Below are 11,351 nucleotides of genomic sequence, written 5' to 3' on the forward strand. Positions count from 1 at the left end.
TCTGAATAAACCTAAAAGAAAAAACCAACCTCTAAATGTATTTAAAAAAGTACAAAGTGTTACCTATTCACATATTTGTTACCCACCAAGGCAGCAGAATGTGCAAGTTTTTGTATCTTATGTAAATCATGTTGTGCAATTGCATCTTTATCAAATATCGCATCTGACAAAACAACTGCTGATGCTCCTCACAAAATGTATTCCCCAATTGAATCTACAAGCAATATGAGAGAAATTCATTCATATTGGATAGTTATGCCAATGGCAATAACTTAATCTACTATTAAAATGCATACTTGTTGTGCCTATTGGGCATATATGGATGAGGACAACAAGGTTAGTATTACGAATATTTATCAAAAGCTGTCATAGAAAAATTCTTCTAAAACCTTGTTCCATAAGCTGCTTTAAACAGTTCGTTAAAAGGAGTATTTGCAAAAAAAAAAAATATAATATAGTACATAACCAAATAGGATATTGATTTTTTTTACATGCATCAACTTAACAAGAAACTTCACCATTAGTAAGTTCTAAACTATATGTTTGGCAAAAGAAAATGATGAAGAGTGAAGGTTTCTAAACAGAAATCCTTAAGGGGAAAAAACAGCTGCTTCAAGCAAATAAATCAAATCAACACTGAGAATGAGAAATAATATTGCCATACCTATTAGTAAAATATTAGAGGATGAGACATGAAAAGAGTCAGGAATTAATGTTGGTAATGATATATTACACATAATAATCCTGAACCATGTATATTGTGGACCCATATTTATGTTCAGATGCAGTTTATAAAAACGTTTGATAATTGTAAGATGAGGGGATTTTAAATATTTACCCATATCTCTATAGTATTCTCCTAATGTGTTATAGATGGCCCTGGACTTAATATCACTCACTATATAACCCAACAGGAAAAACTGTAAAACTACCTATTGTTATTCCCTGAGAAGCCACCATAGAGATATGAGGAAAGGCCTTCTTCAGTGCTGATATGTACTGAAATCCTCCGAGTGCAGAAACTGGATAAATCTATCACACAGCACAAGGTAAAAACCAAGTGTAAGAAATTCTTTGAAAATATAAAATGCATTTGATGCTAGTCTATGATTGTGACCTTTAAGTGAATCTTGACAGTAAGATACATAAATCTTGACCAAAGGAGAAAAGCAGCTAAAGGTTGCTAGAATATGAATAACTCAAGGCATTCGTTATTAGGACTATGATAAGGTAGAAAATCATACCAAGCACATGCTTCCTCCAAAAAAAACTCCCTAAGAACCCAAACTTAGTAGAAACACAAAATAAATACATGTGTAAGTGAATTAGTAATTTAACCTCAGTTGGAATCTTTATAATTATAATCCTTTAAAATGAAAAGTAAATTAAACGTGGGACAGGTCTAATTGTAAAGATTAAAAAATCCTTCCCATCCTTTTTTCAACACATGTTGATTATCTTTCCACAGGCTAAATATTTTACAAGTTTGATTCTATTTTTTTTCTCTCTATTTGTTCATTTTATTTCTACCCTTTGCTAGCCATTGCATTAATGTAAAATTTAGAATTATCTATGTATAATTTTAGAAGAAACTTATGAGACAAGCTTAAAAAAATGAAAACAGATTTTTGTTTAAAAAATAATTAAGTTGCCTCCTGTGTTTATATGCATCTAGGAGGTATTGTTCCAAATAAACCAGATATTAACAACGGAAAATTGAAGAAATGGGAAAACAGCAGGCCAAAAAATCCAAAAGTCTCCACTTATCACTGCATAAGGGGATGCATATCTATCAAGTGAATGTATTATGCCCATATTTCAACACTCTTCAATACAGCAAACATTAAAGAACATGCAAAGGCCTACCTTGACAATTTTAGCACCTTCATCACATGCTGACAATATCTGCATTGCATAGAAATGATACAATGATCATTAAGAACCTAAAATATATATCAATCATGAGATCTGTTAAAGACTTGAACCTAAAAGTCGACTCTTACTTCAGTTGGAGTCATTGTGCCAAGAATATATAAAATTTCACCACTCTGACATGGAGACATTGGGAGGAAAAGGTGCAGTTGGAGGAAAGGCTTAATGAGGAGCTAGCCAAGCTCATGGAAAAGTACTCCCTATCTCACCCAAAAAAGTCCAACAGTATCTGATGATAGGGTGTTGCACATAGCAGACAAAAAGATGAATACACCAATATAAACACAAGATAAATGGAGAGTGGTTGTTCTAAGTTGAAGACCCCCAAACATCAGCATTTTGTACTTCAAGACAAGGATATATGCCTGGACAATTGAAATACAAAGCTTGCTGAAATACAAATGACATTGCATATTTTTTGTTCTTTGGTACTAGTGGCTAGAACTTTTAATGTGATTGATTTTAAGCGCAAATTTTATGAATAGCAGCAAATTTAGATGGAGTAAAATACACCACATAGGTTATTTTTGGCTTTGGTGAAGGGTATGAACGGAAGCCCTGATATCTCTGCTGTAAGAGAAGTACTAGCAGACTCTAACATTCTATTATATATTAGTTATAAAATTTATTGAAAACTTTAAAATCATCAATGAAACTCATTAAATAAGACATAAGTGTAATATTTTGAATTTCTAATGAATTTCCATCGAGGCTACTGATACATTTCTGAAGACACTCGTTATGAATCGATTGGATTCCCATAACCACACAGAAAGACTAATCCTTCAAAGATATATCTCCAATCATATCAATTGTTGAGCTCTTGATAACTTTCAGGGAACAGAGGGATAGGCTTAGGATAACGCATGCAAATGCAGTTAGGGAAGTCAAAGTGCTGAGAAAAATTGGGATGCTTTCTTAAAACATGTTATCATTTATTGAGTTGATAATTAATGTTGGTTTAATATACACTCTCCTAAGAGGCCACTTGACCTATAATTTGACAAAGGGATGAAGGAAACTTTTGAAATGCTACCACTGTCCAGCCTTACAATGGACTTGGGCTATGCACACCACTGTCAAACCTTTGCTCAAACAGACAACAGTGTAGCTTTTGGGATGCATTCCATGTATCTGAAAAGGACAATAGGCTTATTCTGGAGGAAATTATGTTAGGTTCTAAAGGCTACATGAACCAATCAACCTTAGCAGCATCCTATCTTTGGATGCAATTACCACATGCAGATTAAACAAAACCAGTAATTCTAGAGCTTCTTTTGACCTTCCAGACTACTTCATGACATTTCTCTATGTACTTTACCTTATTAATTGTAATGATAGTTATATGTGAAACAATTAAAATTCTTATAGTATTGAATGCTTTGTATAGAGGAGTTATTATTCACACCTTCATTACATAATCCAAAACGTTACCTAATAACCAGCAATTTAACAATGAATCAATAAGCAAAAGGAAACCAATCAGCACCTAACACAAACACAACATACCAAAGAGGAGAATAATTTGCTATTGAGGAAAGTCTGATAGAAACTTATTTAGGTTGTTCCAATGTCTACTTCTACACTATGCTAACAACAAATTTCCCTAATTTGCTACATCTAATCCAAGCTTGTACATTCCTTTTTTCTTTCAATTCAAACCCTACCTTCATGTTTTTAAATATTGATATTTTTATTACATATATGTTTCAAACAATCCAAACCTTCACTATGCATCAAGCACACAAAAGTACGAAAATAGCCACTGACCCTTTCGCAGCCAAGTCAACAATGTAGCACCGGTTGGTCACAATGAACTTGTTCATTACCAGCGTCTTCCTTGCAACGACCATTACCATACATCAGCACTAAACCAAGCTTAAATGGTACCCGCGACATGTCTTCAACACTACACCAAGCTTAACCTAAGTAAGTAAGTGACCAACCTACCGTGGACAAAGCCCTGATCTTCACGAAGTGCCACTCCTTGATTCAAATTAACTGCGACCCGGGAAGAGTCGTCGAAGTTGTCGGGTTGAATGGAAGAACAAATGACTAAGGGTTGAAGTTGATGCAGCCAAGATCAACGTAGCTTTTCTTCTTCTTTTTCTATTCTTCGGCGCCCAAGAGCCAGCTCTGTTAGGTCTCGTCTAAAGCGCCTCGGTCCAGCTCCTGGAGATTCCGGTTGCGCTCGTCGTCCGTGGCGGAGTTGGTCGCGTGAATCTCCAGCTAGGGTTCGATTTGCAACGAAGAGGGGCTAGGGTTCAAGTTGTACGATTTGCAACGAAGAGGGGCTGGGGTTCAAGCTGTACGATTTGCAACGAAGAGGGGTTGGGTTTCAAATGACTAAGGCTTGAATGCAAGGTGTGGGAGCTGAGTGCTATTCACGTGCTTATATTTTTTCCCCAATTACGACGGGCTTTAATTTAAACCCGTAGTTACATCTTTTTGCATATAACATTCTAAGGCGGTTTTTAATAATCGCCTTAGAATGTGTGTCATAAAACGTAAATTTTTTTATAATAATTACAAAAATGTCGTCGCCCCACCTTTTACATTGGGTATACAATGACCGGTGTAGATCAGTAGTCGTAAAAAGTGCTTTTTTTAGTAGTGTTTAAAATCAGAGGATTGAAATGAAATTTAAACCAAAGTTTTTTTTACACTAAATTTAAACCAAAGTTAAAACACTAAAAAAAATAAAATAAAGTTAGTTAACTCGGGATGGATGCAACATGGGACTTCAGCCATTCCATTGTTTTACGAGTTTTTTTGTTTGGAAGAACCATTGTTATAACTTTTACGATTTTAAGGAGAAGAGTATGAAAATTCAAAATTTTGTCTGAACTATTAATAATAATGCTCAGTTATAAAACTATTTTGTATAAAAACTATTAAATTAGTGTTAAGAGAATCATTAAATTGCATGAGATTCATTGTCATTCTTGATCATTCACAGATATGTCACCTTAATGATAGAATATATAGAAAAAGATTTAAGTGTATCACAATCACACTTTTTGGTTTTTAATTGCACCATTTTAGTTTTTAAGATTTTTCTTATTTACAATCAAGTCATGATATCGTCCAATATTTAATAAAAATAGCTAATACAACAAATAAGGCACATGGTTGTGAGTAAATATAATATGCTGGCTAAAAAAATGTAAAATATTTGAACTACAATGACCTAAAGAGGTACTTTAAATCTGACTATGTTGTTTTTATAACAATAAAGGTAGTATACATTTTCCTTTCTAAAAAAATGAGTTAAATATTATATGAAATTATAATAGAAAGACTTAATTACAAATGGGAGAAAACTTAATAGACCCAATTCACCAATTGATGTAATCAGAAAATGGCACAATCATAATTTGAGAAACTAAAAATGTAATTAAACAACGAAAGAAAGAAGATGAATATTATCTCTTTGAAATAATAGTAGTTATTTTAATGTTTTCTAAAATCAATAATTAAAAATCTTTAAACACTACATTTTTTTTTATAAAAAAAACTATTATGATTGACTAATAAATTATCTTTGTATTCTATTAACATTGATCTTTCTCATTTGACTCAATAAAGATACAATGAGATGATGATAAAAATTCAGGAAAAAAACAATTTCTTACTTTCTTTTTTAAGTAATAAAAAGTATATTTGTCTAATCCATAATCGATATAGTAAAATGGATGGAACACACTTAAAAGTTGCGTCCACTAATCAACCATCCATCAAAAAGAATAAAAATGACCTCAATTTATTGTATTATATTATATAGGCTACTAAATGAAGACTCTATTCACATTAACATTTACGCAGTTAGAATTTACTTGTCAGGTTCAACTAATTTTGCTAGCCCTATTTATTCTCAGGGACATGGGTATATTTATTCAATATAGTTACCCGCCTTCATAGTATAAAGTTAGATTGACTAGTTTTAAAGATAGATTGACTAGTTTATAAAGATAGATTGAATAGTTTATAATTTCTCTCTATATATATTATATATAACAATAGATAGAGATATTAATTTCAACAACTGTTTTTTATCTCTATTTTTAAGACTATTTTATCCCTAATAAACACCAATTGTCTTTACATGATTTAACCAAAAATAACAATAGCCATGTGAAAATGAGAAATACAAAATTCGGGTTATCCATTCCATTTATTGTTCTACCACTTAACTAAAACTAAAACTACATAATGTAACCATTACTACTAAAATTTACTTTTAACATCGTTAGAATAACATCAATTTTATAGAGAAAATCGATGTAAACGAAAAGGCAGTGACATAATTGTAAATAACGTGACTTTGTTAATATCGGTTTTCTAAAAAACTGATGTTAACGTGAATTTGTTAACTCATTGACAAATGTATCGAATTGTCACAAGTAGTAAGGTAAAACGGAAGTATGGGTGTCGAGTTCATAGAGACTTACTTTGTACTTAAATTGATGCAAACCCAATATTCAAGCAATTAGAAGAAGTAAAAGAGATAAAAAATTATGAGTGTGAAATTGAAGGCCAGAAGTAAAAGATAAGAAAACAAGAAAAATAAATAATAGTTCGAATGCAAAAGATGAATTCATAATGCAAATGTGTTGGGGCCTAGCATGCCAAAAATACTTGTGATGCAATGTTAATAATTTTTCCCTATCTAATGTTATCCCAATTTTTACCTACATTTACTATGATACTCTATCTTTGGTTTCCCGCATGAAGAGGCTAATTTATCTATTTTTCTCTCCCAAATTTCTTTGCAAAGATAAAAAAATTAAATTGCATTAAGATTAAAGATGCATAAAATAGGCTAAATAAAAATATCACTCTATTTCTAGCAATGATTTCATTTAGATGCTCTTTCCCAGTTCTTAGAAAATAACCATTTTTCAATGCATCATCCCCTAAACAATAAATGAGCATGAGTGATCAGACCATAATCAATAAACAAATAAGCACAAAATAGAGAAATAGAAAGTGGATTGCATTAAATAGATTATAGGAAAGAATTGCATTATAAGAGTTGGTTTGTTTACACTTTAAGGGTTGATGTGGATAAAAGAAGGGAAGGGATGGATAAAGGAAGAGAAGGGAAAAATGGCTAAAGAAGGAGGGTTTCCCCTATGAGAGATGCTCAGGCTTTGGATGTATTCGCTAGAGAGCTTCAAGACTCGGTGTGTATTTCTCCTTTGCTTCCTACTCCTTTTATAGGCTTAAGGTATCTTAAAATTCACGCAACATTGTGCTAAGCGAGCCTTCTGGGCTAAGCGAGTATGACAATGATCACGCACTTAGCGCAGGATTCGCGCTAAGCGCGCCTTTTGGCTTCTTTGTGGGCTTTCTTCGCGTTAAGCTTGCACTGGCTGCTGAGCGAGGCGACACGCTAGGCCTGTCTTGTGCACTAAGCGAGTTGTCTCAATCTTCATCTTTTTCTTAAAAATAACAGTAAAGTAAAGGAATTATAATCAATCTTAGTCAAAATTTCCTATTAATTGAACCTATATTTTACAACTATCATCGATTTTTCAGAAACTGATGTTAACATGAGTTGGTTAACATCGGTTTTTACAAAAATCAATCTTAACCAACTCATGTTAACATTGAATTTTGGAAAAATTAACGTTGTATTGTCTTATTTATAATATTTTTTACACTTTTTCCAGTTCACTCATCTCCCTCATGCTTCGTCTCCCTCACGCTTCTGGCAACCTCGAACCCTTTGTCACTCTCAAACTCACTCTCGCGGCGCTGAAACCACTATCATCACTGTCGCTCATGATCATCTAGGTCTTAGTGTCACTCTCGCTCTCAGTGTTACTCTCGCGGCACTGAAACCAGTGTCGACACTATCACTCTCGGTCTCACTCTTGCTCATGGTCTAGGTGTCACTCTTACTCTCGCTCTCACGGTATGTTTTTCTCTTGAAGCTTTGTGGATTGTGTGTATCTTCCTCGTTTTGCATTGTAGGAGAAAATTGTTGTTTTTCTCTTCGTGGATTATGTTTTTCTTTTTTCTCTTTCCTTTTTCACTCAAAGTTTTGGTATCTGAATTTATTTTAAGCTCATATATTATACCCTTTTCATTTTCAACGTGTTCCAACTACATAGATTAGTTATGGAGACAACGCGAAGGATTACTTCATGTGATCAGAATTTGGTTCTTTGATCCTCATGTCATGTATGGACATTATTTACTTAGCTTTAAACTAACGTTACATAGCTAGATAAACTATGCTGATGCACAAGTAAATTTATGAAATGTTACTATGAGTGTGTGAAAGAAGTATTGCATAATCATTGCAAGTGTTCACGAGGTTTTACCGTCAAATAGTCCAAGGAAATCTTTTTTCAACAATGTAGGCCTCATTATTATTTAAAAGACCAAACTAGTATAATATTAGAGGAAATGTTGCATGGTTCTGGTTCCTCCATAACAAGAGCACTTAGGAATTTTCAGTGAAATCATTGTCTATTCTTTTTGTTTCTGATTGACAAAAGCTAAATAATTACTACTATAGAATTTCTAGCAATAATATTCTTGAGGTGATTCATGTCCCACAATTATGTTTGGTCCTTCTATTGCTTTTCCTTGCTACTTTAATTTTTTGCTCAAGACCTTGCGACATTTGTTCTATTCTTATTCTTTTCCCACTCCATTTTTTCTTTCACTTCCTATATGTGTTGTACAAGCATCTGGTATGAAAAATTAGTATTACGTTGCTTTAACAATATATTCTTTATGAAAAACCAGTGTCATGGTTGAACACTGGTGTAACCACCACCAGCATTGTCATTGCCACTACCACTATTATGTATTAGCATCACATTGTTGTTTTGCAGATTTATTGGTATTATATTGTTATGTCAAATCTATTATATTATATTAGTTGTATGGAATAAGCTACTAGATAAGCATGGTGCATAGTTAGTTTGTGCATGGATCAACTAGTGGATTTGGATGGTTTGACAAAATCTACTTAATGTCATGTTTATATTGTAAATGGAGTTTAGAAACGATGGATGAATATCAACACAACTGGAAGAAAATGACTAACACAATGATGAAGATTAACAAAAAAACAGAGGAAATGTTTAACATTGTTCATGTTATGGATTAGGTTAGAAATTTCTAGACTATTCTCAAATAAACATGACATGATATAACACATTTGCTTATATTACTTTGCTTGTTAAATGTAGCCTTATGGTGAAGTCAATAGGTCATTTGCAGTAAGATGGAAAGATGAACTAGAGCATACTTGGCATTTGCTAGACAGTAGTGGCAACATGCACTCTGTTACATACAACCAAGATTTGTTAGGCGCAACTCTACTAGCTGGATGGGCAGAACTCAGAGATTTCTATGGGCTCACTGAAAATCATCAAGTGACCTTGACCCATTTTGGACAGAGTGTCTTCTTACTCACCATCTTCAAAAGCATATCTAAACCAAAAGTTTATCCTAAATGACACTCCTTGTACCACCAAATTCCTAACTCAGTCACTTTCGAAGTCCTGCTAAGTACAAAGTGACTTGCAGTAGTTTGGTGAGTAAATTAAGCACTCCTATGTGTGTGAAATTTTAAAATGGTATAAATATCTAATATGAATTTAATGCTAATTTCAGGATGTACCGAGTACCATGTACTTATTTATGAAAGCTATAGGATTCACCCATCTAAACTTGGAAGGGATTACGGAGTGTAGGATAGTTTATAATCATTGGAAGGAGACTACAAAAATTGGAAATTGATGGAGGAATTTTGCACAATCACAAAATTTGCAAGCTGGAACTCAAATTATATTTGAGTTCCTAGATGCAACTACTAATTTTTTTATGGATTTGTTTGTAGCTAGAGTACATTATACTATAGTATTATCGATTTGTAAATTTTTGTTTATAAGTGTTGGTGGTATATATTTTGTGGGAATTGGAACATTCTGAACACATTTGTGGGAAATTTTTGTTTATAAGTCTTGGTGGTATATTTTGTTTATAAATTTAGCTTATTTTAGGAGTTTTATACAACTTTGAATGATAAGTTATTATATGAATAATTATAAGTTGGTAATTAAAAAAACAGATATGATATTAAAAAAAAATCCAAAAATAACATTGATTTTTTTAAAAAAAACCAATGTTGTTAGTGAAAAACAACATCGATTTTTTTTAAAACCAATGTTAGAAGTCCTTAATAACCGATTTAAAAAGCCTATTTTCTAGTAGTGCATCCACTAGTTTGTTTCTACTATTTCATTTTTCCACTCTCTTCAAAAAATGTTTCACGTTGGATTTCATAGCAAAGGTTTTTAAAGTGTTTCCCTTTGTTGTCCTCATTCTTATTTCTTCACCCTTGCCATTGCCTACGCCTCCCTCTTATAAACCTCAAATAATTAAATTCACATTAAAGAGAGACACATAAATCGACACAAACAAACACAGTAACTTTGTTGGTTTTTTCCCTTTTTCTAGAAAGGTAGATAGAAAGGAATGAAGAAGAAAAAGTTCCTTTTTGTGGTATCGTATGTTTGTTCAGATTCCTCAGGGTGGTGCTGGAACAAACAAAAAAAACATATTTTGAGGCGAGACTTGGATACCCAATTGGCATATTGATGAAATGCGCGAAGGGGGTGTGAAAATTTTGTTTCAAGTGTTGTGGGTGTGAATCAAGTTTGAAGTTGAATTTGCGTGTAGAATTGTGAATTGTGGGTTGGTTGGGGCATGTGATTAGAATTAGGGAGAAGAAAGGGTAAGAGGATGGCTCGGGTGTTCGAGATTTAGGAGATTCTTATAAAATACCAATAATCACTAGGAACACATTACGTTAGATTATCAAGAAGAGTTTTAGAAATACCTGGATTCATAATGATTGATGAAACAAAACACAGCGAAATCTAGAGAACAGTCACAGACAATTGGTTTAATGGTCTTTCTCAACCAAATCTTCTTATTCCTTATGGGACCTTCGTTTTCTCTTCATATGTGGAGAGAAGAAAATTATTTCTGATTTGGTGTCTTGGGGACCATAACCGTGCCTCTGATTTTAAACCTATTAGGATTCACATAGTCCCCTAATGGGCCAAATTGATTTCGGTTCATTAAGTCCATATCAATTTTCTGTTGATAGTGTAATAAGCACACCAAATTAGATCACTTATATTGACCCCTTAAAAAATGTAAATAACTAATATAAATGTTATAATATAATATGTATCCCTCATTAATCAATTAGGAATTATAAAATTCCTAACAATCTCCCACTTGGGCTTCATATTAACTTTAGTCATTTATACTACAAAAGTCTTTAGACGTGCAATCATATGTTATTTACTTTTAGACTTTCCTTAAACAATCTAGTCCATCTTATATAACAACAAGGAATTACCGTGGTTTTCATCATAATCTAA

General features: G+C 32.9%; 1 long non-coding RNA gene across 1 annotated transcript; it reads right to left on the minus strand.

Moving 5' to 3' along the window:
* Nucleotides 1–944: 944 nt before the first annotated feature.
* LOC114423910 lies at nt 945–2,032 on the minus strand. The gene is made up of 3 exons (XR_003668954.1): nt 2,004–2,032; nt 1,867–1,905; nt 945–1,032 (listed from the first exon to the last, which is right to left on the minus strand). It is a non-coding gene; the product is annotated as an uncharacterized LOC114423910 (long non-coding RNA).
* Nucleotides 2,033–11,351: the final 9,319 nt, after the last annotated feature.

The sequence above is a fragment of the Glycine soja genome, chromosome 8 (assembly GCF_004193775.1).
Source record: "Glycine soja cultivar W05 chromosome 8, ASM419377v2, whole genome shotgun sequence".
In the NCBI taxonomy this organism is placed as follows: Eukaryota; Viridiplantae; Streptophyta; class Magnoliopsida; order Fabales; family Fabaceae; genus Glycine; species Glycine soja.